Here is a 19112-nt window from a genome sequence, read left to right on the forward strand (position 1 = left end):
ATTTGAATGTATATAGTACGAGACTTAATATCGATGTTTCAATTCGGTGTACATTGTAAGATTTGAACCGAGGACCAGGCATACGGGTAATTATTTCGAATTCGTGCCATACTAAGTTTCGAAAAGTTGACATTGACTCAATTTGTTGTGCTATTTTGTAGGTCGTATGTTTGAATCCATCCAAAAGTTTTCTCACTGCCATGGTGTTCATCATATACATATGTATTTGTATTAAAAAATTAGCATGGATACAGTGAAATGCGAAATCCACGTTAGAATTGGAGATCGCTACGTGACACACACTCTAATTCAAATAACTAACTACGTGACACACACTCTAATTCAAATAACTAATTATGTTACACACTCTAATCCATGTTAGCGTGGGTACCATTTCGATTTTTTTTCAAATAACTCCGCATTAATTAATTTATAGTACTCCATCTGTTCACTTTTATAAGACCTTGAAGACATTTCAGACAATGTGCAAAACAGTTCATTTTAAGTTGTCTGAAATGACTTACACAAGTGAACGGATGGAGTATCTCGTTTCGAATGACTAATTATTGCAAGGAAAACACGAGCATGGTAATACATACAGATTCGTTTGCAAATGAAAGAAGATTCGTTTGCATTCTCAAATGTAGGCGCATCAGGCAGACCACGGTAGTGTCGGGGTGGACGCTGCTTTGGTGCCTTAAAGGCAAATGCCCTTGGGTGACTGACATGTGGGCCAGCCACCTGTTGGGCCCACATGTCATGGACACAAAGGCAGGTGCCTTAAGGCACCGAAGCATAGTCCTGTTGGGGTGGTCGCGTGTGTTGGACGGACACGTAGCACCCAGCCACCCACCCCTCTCCCCCCAAAAAAAGGACGACGACAATATAAGTTCGCGCTTCGACGTTTCGGATTGAAATATCTGGCAGCCCCAATTCCAGCCCTGCAAAATCTCTCATCTCCACCATCCCCTTCCGCGCCCAGATTGCTCAAATCCCTAATTCGCCGCCATCCCTCGAATCGCCCCTCATCTCGTCTCTTTCCCCACCGTTCCCCACCTCTGTGCCGGACGACGACGACGAAGACGACGGTCGCGCTTCACCACTGCACCGGAGCTACCTCATCTACGCCCTCGTCCACCGCACCGGGTGGTCCACCGACAACATCGGCCGCCGCAACCGACATGCCTCACAGACACCGAGTTCCACCGCATCAGGTGCGCTTCACCGACGCCGTCTCCCAGCTCACCGGGGCTACTTCACCGAGCACATCATCGCACCTCCGCTCCCCGAGGCCATTGGGGCTTCACCAACGGTCTCGTCCACCACATCGTAGCGCTCCACTGCCACTCAAGATCTGCATCCGTGCATGGCCAGCCAACGCCAGCGCATCACCCTCAACGGCTCTGAAGTGACCCGCACTCTAGCTACGCGAGCATGCCCAAACGCCGGCCCGAACTAGGTATCCACACATCACTCCCTTGTGCACTGTTTCGATGATGTTTGGATATCCTTTCACTGCTCTCTTAGCTTACACGCCTATGTAACTCTGACTTTAGCTCTTATTTCTTCTGGAGATATCATCTGAAACAAGCAAATCCATTTTTTAGCGAAGCATGACGATGCTACGGGATCTGGTACACATCCAGCACACCCGTATAACCTTGTAAGTATCTGTCCTCTGGTACAACATCAAGGTCGATTCCTCTTATTTAATCAACCATTCGCCGTGTCAAAAATGTAAAGGGGGATGCAAGGAGCACAAGGCCTGCACATCCAAGCAAGTGGTAACATGGACTTGTACATGGAACATCCCAAGCGCAAGCAGAGCTGCAGTGAGCCTGTACAACGAGCTAGCGTAAGTCCCTACATTTCATTTAATTCGTACTAGCATTCATGTATGATTTGTGTGAAGTGGCTGATCCACGAATTCAAGTTACCAGGGGCGAACATTTAACTTAAAAAATACGAAGGCACTTGCACTCCGGAAATCAACATAACTTGACAACTGTGAAGCTACATGCACTTTGAAAACCAGCTAATGATCCAAAGTAGTTCAGATTATAAACACTAAATGATGCAAGCACCAAAAAACACAAAATGCAACATGGTGTACAAGGACTACAAACATGGTCTGTACCTGCTTGAATTATTCGTTCTCTGGCTGAAAATATCGAAGTGTAATTGCACGTATAACCAGTGCGCAAACTGCATATCAATATATCTATCCTGCAAAAGTATGCCAATAGTTTCAAACAACATATTAGAAAAGTATTTATGCTATGTTGTCATGATACAGGGACTTTCTGGTAGATGGCCTCGGCGTTTCCTCAAGCTATGAAAATGCACTATAATTTGCTTGTCATCAATGCCTGTAAATCTCTGTCTCTCTCAACATAGTAGATCATCATTAGACACTAAATCCTTCTATGAGCTTACACAATGCTTGCATTAGATCCCTCATTAGACACTATATGTTCATCACCAGGAGCATGTAAAATGTTTGCATCAAATCCTTCATTAGCAGTCTGTTCATTAGACACTTCAGACTCAAGAACAACATGAGCTTGTATGTTTGCACCGGAAACCTGATTAGATACATTAGATTCAGTCAGTTCAGTATTGATTGGGGGAGTTATAAAATAAGTAGAAATTGGTTTCATTTTCTCATAGATTCCCTACATACAAGCAGTTTTACAACACCGTCAGGTTTAACTATTGGCCAGAAATTGAAGAGTTGAATTAGATATAATCAGGGATGTGATGTACCTGCTCATTGCGCATGCTACTCTTGCAAGCTGCGACTGTCCGTTTGCGCAAGCTCGATGCCATGCCCGTGCTGCCGCCGCTGCCTCCCACGCAGGCTACACCCAGGGTTGGATCTTCATCTTCTTGTCCTTCTGTTCGCTTGAAGCCCGGCGACCGCCCTCCAACGAGGGTGCGAGGAAGTGCTGTGTCGGTCTGTCCAGCGACGGCTAAGTTAGGAGCGAACCAGACTAGAGGCTGGAGCGAATGAATTGGGATTTTTCATGCTGTCGATCGATATGGGGGCGCTCGTTTGGGCCACGAGCCTGCTATAGGGCTTGCCTTGCACTTATGTTATTGGCCCATCCAAATTGAAAAAAAATTCTTCATTTTTTACATTGCCTGCTCATGCGTTGGGACGAACAAAACTAGCATGGGCCAACCTGGACGACTCAAACTAGGTGCACACTTTCTAGCCACCTGAGGCGGCCACCCATACCAGCCCCTATGGTGGCGTCGCCCCTTTTTGCGGGTATGATTTGATAGTGAAAAATATTCCAGTGGCGCTTTTGATTTACCCGCATAATGGTTGAATTGCTTGTTTCTATGAACTGAGTTCGCCAATATTGTGAAGGATGCCAGTCTTTTCATCCTATTGTAGATTGCTTAGATCTCGATATGACAAAAGTAATCGCATGAAATATACAGTAAAAGCCAGTGTGATGTGTTTGGCTACAACTAGTCTGACTACACGTCCTCATATAACATATCAAGGACGCACCATCTTACCAGATTAACCATTCGACTTACCCATGTAGTGTGGGAAGAAAGAAGTATTGGGACTGCGTATCCAAGCAATTGATGCCATGGACTCCTTCGTACAACCTTGTAAGTGAAAAAGAAGTTGCAGTGTGCCTGTACAAAGAACTAGCGTAAGTTCAGTTACCTGCTTCTCGGAATTTTAGTTAGCCACTTATTGCAAAATTGTTCAATTACGTTGCTTGGCTTAATTTTGTTTGCTACTGATTACATAATGGCATAGCCTGTTAATCATATTGTAGACTGCGCCTATCTATGTGTTTGATACTTACTGTTAAAAAATACCTGTTTGCCTTAACTTAAATATCTACTTGTTTGTTTAACTGCTTTGCTGTTGCAATAGCGGGTTACAATGATGTTAATAACTACTTTTTAGCATCCAATTGAAACTCTTTAATTCCTTGTTTGTTTAACTGGTTTGCTGTTATAACTCCCAGTTGAGATGTTTTGCTAACTTTAACTTTTCTGAATCCAATCAGAACTTTAATGGCAAAACAGGTTAGCCCAAGATCAAAAAGCGAGGTCCTTATGGACGTTGCATCATCCCACAGTAGTGGCACCGGCCCAATCGTGCATTATGAATTGCCAACTACGGATGCTTTTGAGGCTAAACTAGTGGTAGAAAGAGATTCTGCTTTTGCACTTTGAGATGAAGTTGACATGTTGAGGAAGCAAATAGCACAATCACAAGCAGTTCTCAAGACAACCATTAAATATTTTGTGGATTTCAAAACGAAGCAAGCTGAGACTGACCAGATTGTTAAGGTCCTGAAGGAAAAAAGGAAATTAAATTCCTACTTGGTAAATCATAGGTGAAATGTTCTTTCCATAGTTAAATAACCTTTGTGTTGTCTGTTCATGTAATCAATCAAACCATTTGTTTTAGAGATCATGTAATAATTTTTTTTGTTTTTTGGTTTGTAATTTTATTTGAGCACAAGTCTGTATTAATTGATAAGACTCGGAGACATTTCATTTGGATTGCTGTGCCAGACCTACAAATATGCCATTCGGGCTGAATGTGCATTCAGCAATAGTAGTAGTATAGATGGACCATAAGTGGCACGCATCGGAAAGGGCCAAGATGCTGGCTAAAAAAAGGATGCTGTTGTAGCCAAAAAAAAGTACAGCAGCCTGGCTTATGTATGTTAGTTGATATTATTGATCCATATACTCTATAAGTGTTTATATGTCTGTTAGTTCTGTACATTCTTGGTTGATTGACTCGGTATTTGAATCTTGATATATCGCTTGTGTACCTATCTAAATGGGAGTACACATTATGCTGCGTGTGACATTTGAGTTGGACATGAAGTGTTCCAAATATTCGAATTCACCTTAAACTGGATTCTAGTTTCGGAATTTGAGTATCAGCATTTGTAAACCATATTCATATATGACAGTGGAATACATCTTTGTTGTCCTTTTGAAGATATATAAAAACACATAGAATGATTTATAAAGATTCATATAGGAATACAAAATGGATTCGAATTTAGTTGCCAGGGTAAACGTGGATGCTTATTGTCCCAAAATTTGAAAGAAGCAGCAAAATGTCCACTCCCACGTCGGTTGCCCGAAGCCAAGTGTTTGGGAGATGGAAATTACTGTCTACCCATTACACAGACAATCCATCGGCCTGATTTCCACTGCTCTAAATAGGGGTAGGTTAGTAACTTCAGTTAGACGTGACACGACCGCCTCTGAGCCCATTCCGACACGGTGGGCGTCAAACATGGGCGCAAAACACATTTGATTCAAGCTCGTCCAAAAGACCTCTGTTTGTCCCTCCATTCCCCATTTATACACGGTGGGCGGCAAAACAAACTCGACTCAGCCGAAATTGATGTCGGCAAATATTTTCAATAGGGGCAGGTTTGTAACTTCACTCAGACGTGACACAACCGCCCTACCTGTCAGTCCCTTTCATACACTGTGGGCGCCAACTGTGGGCACCAACCACCCTCTCCTTGCTCGAAATCACTCTGGGTAAATATTGGCGAGATGCGAGATTACCGTCCTATCCCCAACCGACGAGATGTCCAAATTTTAAACGGGGGCTAAGTTTGTAACTTTCCCATATTTGAGATAGGCGAGTCCCAAAACATGGTTCCCCATACCTCTCCCTCCATTTTCCCATTCATACACCGTCCACGCTAGAACACCCCATCCCCACACCAGCCTCCGTCTGCCACCCCATCCATCGCCGCCGTCCTCCACCACATCCATCGCCATCGTCCTCCACCATGCCGGAGCGCCTACCAAGACCGCGTCGTCCACTGCTAGAGATGGGCGTTTCTCATCCAAGGCGACAGACCAATAGCCTTGCATCGCGTCCTCTCGCTTCATCGGCTCCATCGTCCTCTTTGCCGGGGCCGCTCACACGACCTTCTCTTCCACCGCAATGGGACTTATCCCTCGATGCACCCGTCTACTGTCACAGATCTGCTTCAACGCCACCGACAGCCATCGCACCCCCGATGCCTACACGGCGCCGCAAGAGAGGTGGTACTTCATATCTCCTCAACTTTTTGATCTCAACCAGAAAATAGATCTTAACTTGGTTACTCTACTTTCTTTTCAGCTCTTAGAATTTAGTTCTTAGTTCGAAGCAAACAATGGATGCTAAATATCATTTCTCTGGTTTGCAGCTTCAAATCAGCCATGGCACAACCATAATACGGTTTAATTGATCATGCTTAGGGTTTAATTGATCATGTTGGTTCCGTGGTGGTTTCTTTAATAGAAATCGAAGGGGAAACCCTCTTTTGCTAAAAAATATATGCATAGAGTTTCCCCCTTTTATGATCACTATACGATCAGAATACGTGCTTCGTGTCATAATAACACTGTTCCACCCATCAAGCTAAACAAGCTTAGATGTTCAAATATGAATCTGATATTATTAAAACAGAGTTGTTTAATTGGTCAGCTAAATGTTCCTAAATTAGTTTCGAAAATGCATGTTCGCCGCTCGGGTGTGTATCTCTACAGGGTGCCCATGGTGGGCCGGCCCACCCTGGGATTTTGGGTCGTCCCAGGCCCCAATTCCCCTCTGTTCTTCTGCGCACTTCCGATCTCTAATCGCCCCCAGCCGCCTGCCTCGCCTGCGACTTGCCGTCCCCGGACGGCATGACTCTAGGAGGAGACGCCGAACTAACATGAGGCCAGGAGCCGCTCGTCCAACAGCGTCACCGCTGCCCGGGCACGCCGCCGTGCCTACCTTCCCAGTCCGTTCAGGGCTCAGGTGTGCAGCACCCACCAAGCCAACCCGATTTATCCTGAGATACGTCCTCAACACTCAGTAGCCACTCCTCATCACCCATTTTCTAATTGATTCATTACTCATTAGGCAGGACTGTCATTAGGGTTTGTTGTGTGCTTAGTGCTACCTACACTTAATAGTTCAGATGTATTTCGGTAATCTTTAGTACCTCTAAAGTTCACAGGGTTTTCAAAGTTCCGGCCCTCGGAACAGAAACTAGTCATTTTGGATTGTTGGTCGTAGTGACATTGACCCAGATTACTACTGCAAGCCAGGTTTGTTGACAATTTTACTTGTCTTTCTTACTCATTCGATATAATATCCAATTATTCACGTCGATTAGTTGAAACAATAAGTGCTAGACAAACTTCTTCATTCAGATTTTGGACAGTCTCTTACTAGAGTTACAATTCTGCATACTTGTCCTAATAAGCTCACAAGTAAATGATTGGTTCAATACATCTATGCTTTCCTTGTCATATTTGTTGTCAATATTCTTTTAGGGTGGACCACCCTGTTTCTAAATACTGGAACCGTAGACATGAGTGAATAGTATTTCTCTATGTGATCTCTTCCATCATGTGTGGGTAACGAACACTGCATTGTATAGAAAGAAAGTGTCATTTCCAGCTTTTACATAGGTTTCGATCTTTTACATGGAATACAATCTGCCTACTTGCTTTGTGTCGCACTACCAAAACTCCACCCTTGAAGCTAAACATTACGCCACTCATAATTGCTTAGTTTATTTGTTCAAATATGAATTTCATATGATTCTAATGTTCCTACTTCAGTTTTGAAATGTGTGCCTGCCTGTTATAGAGACATAAGGGGTTTGTATTTCTGTGTGTGGTCTAGTCAGCACGGTTGGGGAGGTGAACTCTGCATATGGAGGGGTTTAGAGGGAGACACTCTCCGAGTTGAATCCGCAATGCATTCCATAGATAATCTGACTACTTTTTGTGTTTTCATGAATCTCAGATTCTGAACAACATCATAATGATTATGAGCTTGCGTGCATGAAAAGAATAAAGCAGAACAATGCCATGGCTGTCAAACTTGGCATTAAGGGACTGAAATCAAGTCTGGATGCAATGCAATGCAAACGCTCTCCACCTACAGATTCATGCTCAGAATATGATCCTAACAGTGATTCTGAGCTAGAGGGAGACCTAAGTCAATGTAGATCCCTAGTGGAGGAGTCAAAGGAAGATGCCCTATCTTATTCACCCATCAAGGTACTTGCTCTAACTTTCCAAGGTTACATTGCTCGCACATATCTTCCAACTGATGCTTTGCATTGCTTCTAATTTGTTGAACTGCCATTAGCTTAGTTTACACATCGTGTATGTGAATACGCCCTGCCTATCCATTTTAGTACATATTCCATCTGGCATCATACCATATTTATCCATTCAAATGTTGTTCTTGTGTATCAGACGTTCAAAAGGAAGAGGGCGATTGCTGATCGTGGAGGAGCACAAGCAATGTATTTGGAAAAGGTAGTGGCACCTGATAAATCAAATAGCCCATTAGGTGTAGTTGCAATATCACCTGACCCACAAAATACCCCAACTCTAGCAGATTCTAGCCCTACTACACTGGTCATTTCTGATGCCCCAACTCAGCAGACCCCAACTGCAGCAAACAGTATGATTAGGCCAGTTGACATAGCACCAGCTGTATGATGCAAAACCCCCATTCCAGCAAAGAGTACACCAAATCCAGTTGCCAAATCCCTTTTCGAACCAGAGAGAGCCCCAATTGCAACAAATAGGACCCCTGTTCCATTTCTTCCCAGTTTAGAAGACGAAGCTTATGTTGTTGTCAGGAACTTTGTGTGCATCTTTCCTTCATGGAAAGATTATACCGCAGACACAGAACAATTTCCAGTCTTCCTCTGCAACTTACGCGTAAGTAATGTACTAATGTTATTCATGGTCATTACTGCATATGTTTCTGCTGACAGAAGACACAAGATTTCATTCTTTTAAATAGGCGAGGAGCAAACTGGATTGTGATGACGGGCAAGAGTTGGTTGTGCTTTTCAAGCACTCGTTGATGAAGTATCGTTCCTACCTGAGGCAAGCGCACTTCAATGGCAAGCCTCTGAATGAAATTTCTGTAAAGTCTACGGTGCTACATTTATCCGACGGTGACTGGAATAATCTTGTTACACATTGGTCTCGGCTGCAGCGTAAGGTACTGTCTATGATATCACATCACAATTTGAACTACATTTCTGCATTTTCCTTAATGTCTCACTTGTACGAAAACTGTTAGCAGAAGAACATTTGTTCTCAAGGGACCACAGATTCTCGCAACTATACTGCACACTGCATTGCTCTTGTGAGTACCTCTTGCCTTGTATGACCATACTTACTTTCATAACTGTTTGATTATGTAGCATCACTGCACGTGTTAGCCTCGTAATCGTCCATTTGGTGGACATTATAAGATCCGTATGGACTCTTACACAAATTTAGAATCAACCCAATGCTTTTGAAGAGGTTTAGCTCTGTAGTCCTCTTGTAAGGATTGAACGTGGTCTATCACTGTACTTACATTAACAACTACTCCCTCCGTCCCATAATATAAGAACGTTTTGTACAGTACACTAGTGTTCAAAACACTCTTGTATTATGGGAAGAGGGATTGGTTCATTTTGTAGCATTCTGCATCTTATCTCCCTCGCCCACCATTTACTAAAAAAGATCAGATCTATATTTAATCTTACCAACAAGTAGAATACATAGACAATGCCAGTGCAGAAGTGTAGCCCATTGCTCTTGTCAGTACATTTTGTCCTGTAATGCTTGTACTTCCAGGGATTGGTAGTTGATTACGTAGCATCAATCTGCATCTTATCTTCATTATCCTCTATCCCTTCCAGTATTATCATATCTATAATTACTCTCTACAAAATGTAGAGTACAGGCAATGCTTACGAAGAAGATTTTGTGCTGAAATTCTTGAGTTATCCTTCCCTTGACATGGAGAAGGGCATTATAAAGCCGATGTTAACTGTTAATGTAAGTCAGTCCTTCTAAAGCCTTTATCCTCAACTGCTGTTTAATTTGCTCATACTCCCTATCGTTTACTGCTGTTTAGTTTGTTGTTTCTACCAAAATGCATGTTCGTAAGAACCGTAAGTTCTAAGTTTTACTTGTAAAACCAAATTCCTTATTCATACCATGCACATTACTTAATACTCCCTATATGTATGCTTGGTTTTGTGGATGTATAATCCAGTGTGTGGTGAAGCAGCCCACGTTTGCACCTTGTCATCTCCTGTTTTATCTCACTGATGTGGCTGATGATATGAACAACATGCCATGCACATCATCCAAAATAAATACAATGATTTTATTTGCCCTTCATCTATGCTTGTTATGTTGACATGGTAATCCAGTAGTGTGGTGAAGCTCCCCGCATTATGAACAATGCCAAATTTTGCTATTGATATTTTGAACTTACTCTTTATTTTCTAATTTGAAATTGGATAGAATTGACAGAATAGTTATCATCTTTGTTTATACACGTGAAAAACCTGTCATCTCTATGCTTTGTTTCAGGGTGATATGCCTGATGGCATGCACAAGTCTGCTGAAGGCTGTGAGACAAACCCAACATATATTGCAGCAAAGAAGGCAAAACATCTTGAAGATAGCGAGACAACCCCAAAGTGTTGTCTTGATGCAGTGTTCAAGTTACTTGAGACTAATAGTCAGACAAGCTCATAGAATTCGTTGTCTGAATCAGTTCGACTTCTTCAGTCCCAAGTTCTAGCAGAAAGGCATTCTGCAAACAACTTCGACTTGAAGTCCTATCTCTAAGAAAGATTGCGGAGAACACCAATGAGAACCTCATCGCTAAACAGCTACACTTGGAAGCTATGACCGACATGCTAGGGCGGTCTCACAGCCTTGCTCAGTAGCTTGCACAGCAGTTCCCCCGCAAGGCTAACCTTTCTTGAACTGTCTTGGAAGTAGTCTCGGTTCAGTATTATTTTGTTACGCTGCAATGGTGCCCAGTTTTTGTAATTTGCTTCTTCGTTGCGCTTTATGATCACTGGTGGCAAAATTTGATGCCTAGTGGATGTAATATAGTTTAAATCCTTTATTGTATAGTGTAGGTTTATTCTTAGTTACCATGCCGTAATTTCTTTATTGTATAGAGTAGGTTTGTTCTTAATTCCTACCAGCTACTGCCATCGTTTGCCATCTGAAAAAAAGTCAGATGTAGTCGACCGGGTCGAAACATTCGACTCTAACGGGCTAGGTTTTTAGTGGGCCACAATTGGGTCGGCCTACGTCTTTCTTGGGCCCGAATGATTGGGGCCTTCAAACATTGCACCAGGCCCAAACTTACACCGTCCTATATTTTAGTTGGGCCTTTTGTCGACCCAGCACTTAGTTTGGCCCATGTAGCATTGGGCCATTAACAGGCTGAATATTGTACTGGCTTGTTATGGCCGAGATGAAACCACAGGCCTTTAGCAGGCCAAAATGCATGTTGGGCCTCAATTTTCACTAGTCGTCGACGGGCCTTCAGCAGGGCGAAATGTAGACCGGGCCGTTTTGGGCCCAGTTAGCTCACGGGCCGTTACCAGGCCGAAACATATCTCGGGCCTTAGTTGGCCCACTGATATCATGGGCCTTTACAAGGTCAAAAGCTTAGTACAGGCATCAACGGGCCGAATTACGCGACAGGCCTTTAACAGGCCCAAAGTCACGTTGGGCTTAACTGTTGCCACCTTTAGCACGGGCCATTAGTGGGCCCGATGTCCCGTCGGACCATATATGGCCCATGGGCAGCAGGGCCATTCCCAGGCCGAAAGTCACACCGGGCTGAAATGGGCCCATGTCTACATCAGGCCTCTAATAGGCCGAAAGTCACTGGGCTGTAGTTGGGCTCACATATTCGGCGAACAATTAACGGGCCAGATCTGGGTTCGGGCCGCAAATGGACCCAAATATTGGGCGAACAATTAACGGGCCAGATCTGGCTTCGGGCCGTAAATGGGCCCAAATATTGGCCGAACAATTAACGAGCCAGATTTGGCTTCGGGCCGTAAATGGGCCTTTATTAATCATGCCGTTATTGGGCTGGCCCACTAGTACCTAATTAAGTTCTATGGGCCTTTGACTGGGCCGGCCTTTTTAACCTATATGGGCCTCTGTTGGGCCCAGCCACGTGTCGACGTATCATAGACATGTCTCCTCCCATGGACGGGCGACATCTGGCCCACTGACGAGCTGACAGGTGTTCCCTTCGGCCAATCAGAATTTTACATGTGGAAATTTCCCATTGGTCAGGGCTGTTAACGGGTTATCGGATCCAAAATCCGACCCGATAGCTTAACGGCGTTCCGTTACGGTGGATGCCACGTGTCGGTCACCCTTGACGAAAGCACTTCTGTGATGCGTATTATCGTCATGGAAGTGGACACTTTCGTGATGATAATTTTGGTAATGTCATGGAACACTTCTACGACAGCACATGTATGACTGTCTTGATTGTGTCATAAATTTGTCATGGATGTACATGCATGACAAAAAACGCGACCTACTGTGACAAACACGTATCATCACGGAAGTGTATTTTTTTTGTAGTTCAAGCGAAGAATGTCATATGTGGCCATCTGAGCAAAGGACAGTACGGCAGAGTGAGTGCCCTAGAAACTGCCAAGCTGATTTGGGACAGGCTATCAAAGGTCAACGAAGGAGTCTCAACTCAGCATGACTCCCGAGTTGATGTTCATCGCAATCTCTTCAACTGCTTCAAAAGACTCGACAACGAAAATGTTCAGCAAACCTTCGATCGCCTCACTGATATCTCAAACAAGCTTCAAGCACTTGGTGCCACTGACATCACCGACCATGAGGTGGTGAAGAAATTGCTGAGATCACTTGATTCCTCATTTGATACTCTAGTACTGATGATTCAAGAGTGAGCTGATTACAAGTCACTAGATCCCGCTGATATCCTTGAGAGGCTAAACACTCATGAGTTACAGCTTGCTGAGAAGAGAGACCTCTATGGACCAAGCTATGGAAGATCACGTGCACTGAAGGCCAAGGCAGTCTCTGAGTCTGAAGTTGAAGACTCTGGTAGCAGCCTTGGTGATCCTGAGGAACTAAGCCAGGAGCTAGCAATGCTCGTGGGGAAATTCCAGAAGTTCTCTCGCCGCGGTCTCTTTGGAAATTCTTCAAGAAATGATGATTCCTCGTCTCGTGACTACAAAAGGAGAACTTGCCACAAATGCAAGAAACCTGGTCACTACATGTCCGATTGTCCTCTATGGGAAAAGGAATCAAAGAAGAAGAAGTACAAAGATGAAGATTCTGATGACTCAAAGAAGAAGAAGAAATCTTCAAAGTCTTCATCATCAAAATCTTCAAAGTCTTCATCTCACAAGAAGAGCAGTTCCAAGAAGGCCTGGGCATTCATTGACTAGGAAATGGACTCTGAAGCTAAATCTGAGGATAATGTGGAAGAGGAGGAATCCGAGGAATCAGACTCTGGTGTGGCCAGCTTAGCCCTCGCTACCACTTACGTCAGCAAGTCCATCCTCAACACTGAAGAAAATGACCTCCCCAACTCTGCTGATAAAAGTGTCGATGACTATGCTCCCACCTACTACTTCATGGCAAAAGGTGCCAAGGTACTCAAACATTCCCCCTCTGACTCTAGTGAGGATGAATCTGATGACAATCTCAAGCCTAGCTATTCCAAACTTGCTAAAATTGCAGTTAAACAACAGAAGGCTTTATAAAAGATTCAAAATCAACTAGACATAAGTGATGACCTGCTGGGTGAGGAATCGAATCGAACCAAGACTCTGACAGATAATCTTCAGAGGCTTCAAACTAGGTTTGACAACCTTCAAAATCATCATAACACTCTCTTAACTGATCATGAGAAGCTGCTACCTCTAGAGCACTGCGTTGGATTTCCCCGAAGAGGAGAGGATGATGCAGCAAAGTAGCATAAGTATTTCCCTCAGTTTTTGAGAACCAAGGTATCAATCCAGTAGGAGACCACGCACAAGTCTCTCGTACCTACACAAAACGATAGCTACTCGCAACCAACGCGATTAGGGGTTGTCAATCCCTTCACGGTCAATTACGAGAGTGAGATCTGATGGAGATAATAAATAATATTTTTGTTATTTTGGATAGATAGATGCAAAGTGAAAAGCAAAAGGCAAAGTAAAAACAAAGCATGTAAATAAAGCGATAGAGATTGATATGATGAGAATAGACCCGGGGGGCATAGGTTTCACTAGTGGCTTCTCTCAAGAGCATAAGTATTCTACGGTGGGTGAACAAATTACTGTTGAGCAATTGACAGAATTGAGCATAGTTATGAGTATATCTAGGTATGATCATGTATATAGGCATCACGTCTGAGACAAGTAGATCGAAACGATTCTGCATCTACTACTATTACTCCACTCATCAACCGCTATCCAGCATGCATCTAGAGTATTAAGTTCAAAACAAAGTAATGCATTAAGCAAGATGACATGATGTAGAGGGATAAATTCATGCAATATGATAAAAACCCCATCTTGTTCTCCTCGATGGCAACAATACAATAAGTGCCTTGCTGCCTCTTCTGTCACTGGGAAAGGACACCGCAAGATTGAACCCAAAGCTAAGAACTTCTCCCATTGCAAGAACTACCAATCTAGTTGGCCAAACCAAAAGAATAATACGAAGAGTCTTGCAAAGATAACTCAATCATACATAAAAGAATTCATAGAAGATTCAAATATTGTTCATAGATAAGCTAGATCATAAACCCACAATTCATCGGTCTCAACAAACACACCGCAAAAAGAAGAAGATTACATCGAATAGATCTCCACGAGAGAGGGGGAGAACATTGTATTGAGATCCAAAAAGAGAGAAGAAGCCATCTAGCTACTAGCTATGGACCCGGAGGTCTGAAGTAAACTACTCACACTTCATCGGAGGGGCTATGGTGTTGATGTAGAAGCCCTCCGTGGTGGATGCCCCCTCCGGCAGAGCTCCGGAACAGGCCCCAAGATGGGATCTCGTGGATACAGAAGGTTGCGGCGGTGGAATTAGGTTTTTGGCCCCTCTTCTGCTCGTTTGGGGATACGTAGGTATATATAGGAGGAAGGAGTACGTCGGTGGAGCAACAGGGGGGCCACAAGGCAAGGGGGCGCGCCCTAGGGGGGCCCACCCTCGTAACCGCCTCTGTTACATCTTGGAGTAGGGTCCAAGTCTCCTGGATCACGTTCGGTGAGAAAATCACGTTCCCGAAGGTTTTATTCCGTTTGGACTCCGTTTGATATTTCGTTTCTTCGAAACACTGAAATAGGCAAAAAACAACAATTCTGGGCTGGGCCTCCGGTTAATAGGTTAGTCCCAAAAATAATATAAAGTGGAAAATAAAGCCCAATATATTCCTAAACAGTAGATAAAATAGCATGGAGAAATCAAAAATTATAGATATGTTGGAGACATATCAGAAGCTTTCTTATGAATTTCTTCAGAGAAAGCAAGATCTTGAGAAGTTAAAAGTGAGTTATGAAGATCTTCAGAAGGAAAATGATTCATTGCTTTCTCAACAGATCAGTTCCGCTCAAGAAGAGTTTATTCCACCATGTCTGAAATGCATTGAGCATGAATCTGCGAATTCATCATCTGAATGTTCAAATGCTTCTATTGCTGCAAATTCTTCAACTGTCTCTGTGGTCACAAATTCCTCATTTGGGGATACCACAAGTGTCACAGACGATAATGCAGGGCTGAAGGAATTGTATGTGACAGGCATTTACAAAAGCCTCAAAGGGCATCAGACTCTATATGATGTGTGTCGGTGTCAAAACCGGTGGATCTCGGGTAGGGGGTCCCGATCTGTACGTCTAAGGCTGATGGTAACATGAGGCAAGGGACACAATGTTTTACCCAGGTTCGGGCCCTCTCGATGGAGGTAAAACCCTACTTCCTGCTTGATTGATCTTGATGATATGAGTATTACAAGAGTTGATCTACCACGAGATCGTAGAGGCTAAACCCTAGAAGCTAGCCTATGATGATTATGATTGTTCTGATCGTCCCTATACGGACCAAACCCTCCGGTTTATATAGACACCAGAGGGAGCTAGGGTTTACACAGAGTCGGTTACAAAGAAGGAGATCTAATATCCGGATCGCCAAGCTTGTCTTCCACGCAAAGGAGAGTCCCATCCGGACACGGGATGAGGTCTTGAGTCTTGTATCTTCATGGTCCAATAGTCCGGCCAAAGTATATAGTCGGGCTGTCCTGATACACCTAATCCAGGACTCCCTTAGTAGCCCCTGAACCAGGCTTCAATGCCGATGAGTCCGGCGGGCAGTTTGTCTTCCGCATTGCAAGGCGGGTTCCATCTCCGTATACTTCAAAGTAATTAGCGAACACTTAAATCGTGTCCAGATCTGCAAGATGATCTTCGCATACCACCATAGAGAGAACGATATTCCAAAAATGTAATCTGCTGACAACTTCGGACAATGTGGCATGACACTACGGCCGAGTCATTATTCGAACCATTTTTGTCACACCCTGATTTTCATGCCACTACACTTAAGCTAACAATCATGATAAAATGTGGTTTGACAAAAACTTTTGAGTGTTTTGGACCTTGCCTTGATTGGTTTTTGTCTGTTGTTTGCAAGTGCTCTAAAAATAAAATAAATCCTCCAACTCTTATACTCCTTCTCCTTGATCCAAAAACCTTTCCCAATGATCATGCCATGTGTATAGGACATAAAAATAATTTCTTGCAAAAATAATTTGGCCAAATAGTATTTTCAAAAATTAGTTTTTCAAAAACCCCTGAATTGAGGTTTGCACTACAAGTACTTAATTAAGGGCAGTAAAAATCTTTCCAAAAATATATTTGACTCCTATTAGATATAGGATACCCAAAAACCACAAAAATATAATTTTAAAAGTTATTTTCCTATTTTATTTAAAAGCTTTTTCTTAAGGCCAGAAATGGTCTTTAATAGGTTAAAATTATTTTAATACTTTAAAAATATTTGTGAAACTTTAGGAAACTCAGTGGACATATATTGTCCATATATAAGAGTTTTAACACATGGTCATGTTCAAAATATTGGTCAAACCCCTCAAAAACCCTTTCTGGATATTTCAAGATTTTGAAATATTTACAAAAGAAATATTCTCTAAAAATTCCAATAAAATTCTAGCATGTCACATATGACATATTAGATGATCTTGCCAAGTCTCATGTCTTGGAGAACAACATAACATCATGAAATCCCCTCAAAACCATTTCTGCCCATTTTGAAGTTTGAGCAACTTTACATTGCCAAACATTTTCAAATGTTCTCAAACATTGTGAACATGCTCAAATGTTCTAATTATTCATCTAGGCAAAGTGGCACAAGTTGGAGAACAAGTTGACTTGATCAAAGGGCCCCAAAACCCTTCCTGTCCAGAACCAAATTTGAACAACTCTACATTGGCAACTTTCTACTTTTGATCTCAACTTTTGTGGACATGTTCAAAACATCAAATGATGACACTTCACCAAGTGGTGCATCAAGGAGAATAGTTTTGCATGTCTAGATCTTGGAAAACTCATTTATGTTGATTTCTAGGGTTTACAAAAGCTGCATTGGCAACTTTGCCCAAATGGACTCAATCTTGGTGGAACCTACTAATATCTCATGCCATTTGACCCTGTCAAGCCTCATGACAGGAGGAGTTCATATTCTTGCCCAAATCAACAACAAACACCTTCTGCCATATTTCTAAAAACCCGACTTTCTCTCTCTGGACAGCCCATTTCCCTCTCTCCCTCAACCTCTCTCCCCTCCTACTGGCTGTCCAGAGCATCCAAGGCCCTCTCCCCTTTGTTTACTCCTCCCTAAACAACCTAGACAAAAGTTGCCGTGCCCTACAAGCCAAAGGCATGCCCTAGCATGCAATTGGCGTGCTCCAGAGCGCGCTACAGTGCACACCCACACTGTAGCCATCCCCAATCCGCAGCATCTGGCCACCTCGGGCCTGGCCCTTACGCCAGTCGAGGTGCCTCGACGTCCGGGACACGACACGTTGTCGGCCCCCTCCTCCTTCTACCTCCTATCGCCTCCCTCGCACGCGCGCCGGCCGCCCGTGAGCTCCAGTGGGCGGCTTCACACGCGTGACACCTCTGACCCGTCCCGGCTGCCTCTCTTCCTTCCTAGCGCCCTACTCGACTTCCATGAACGCCATAGACAGCCCCGAGCCTCCTCCCGTGGCCACTGCGGCCATTTCCGCGAGTGTCCGTAGGCCACGTCCATGGTGAGCCACGGCCTCGCTATATAAGGCCGCCCGAGGCCTCTCTCTGGAGCCCTTTAGCCCTCTCTCCCTCACGTACGTCACCCAGACCCAGCCAACCCTCTCGCCGAGCCCTCCGTCGCTCCCCATGGCCGGAGTCGAGCCGCCGGACTCCGCCTAAATTCACGCCCACCACTCCTCCTCCTCCCCTCTAGACCACTCCAGCGCCCCTCACCACCACCGCCGACTCGCCCCGCACTTCATTCCCTCCTCCCCGCGCCTGCCGCGCAGTCCCAAACCTCGCCGACGGCCTCCTCCGCGGCCACCCGAGCCATCGCTGCTGCAGCCCTCCATGGCATGCGTGCAGCACATGGATGGGTGCGGCATGGCCTCCTGAGCACGCTGGTGGGCGGACCGTCGCCGGAGACACTCTGTAGCCCCGGCAATCGCCGGCGGGAGCCGCTCCTCCCCGCGGCCGAAGCGCGCGCGGGAGGTTGAAGGCGACCTGCAGCTGGGCCCCGCATGTCAGCGACCCAGTGGGCGGGCCCCGCCGTTTAAGTGGATACGGCTTCGGCAATTATGCTTTCGACGTCGCCCTGTCGCCCGCGTGACCGAGCCGCTGGGCCGGCCCAGTGCGCTGCCCCGCTATGTCTCGCCTAGTGCACGCTGTCGCCGCCCAGATCCAGCCCGTTTGAGTAAAAACCTTGTTCCTTTTTCTTTTCTATACAACTTGTAAAATCTCCCAAATATTCATATCACCTCCAAATGGGATGATTCAAATTTCTGGTAACTCATAAAATCATTCTCTACCTGTTGGTGCAACATGCACATTTTTCCAGATTTTTTTTCACAAACATTTATCAAACCTTGTTTTCCCATTTCTGTAATGAACTTTAGAAAATCACAGAGAGCCCATTTTTGATCCAAATTCCATGGTTCAAAATCCTAGATGTCTATAAGTTCAAAACTTAGTTTTTGA

This window comes from Triticum dicoccoides, chromosome 6B, assembly GCF_002162155.2.
Source record: "Triticum dicoccoides isolate Atlit2015 ecotype Zavitan chromosome 6B, WEW_v2.0, whole genome shotgun sequence".
Taxonomy (NCBI): domain Eukaryota; kingdom Viridiplantae; phylum Streptophyta; class Magnoliopsida; order Poales; family Poaceae; genus Triticum; species Triticum dicoccoides.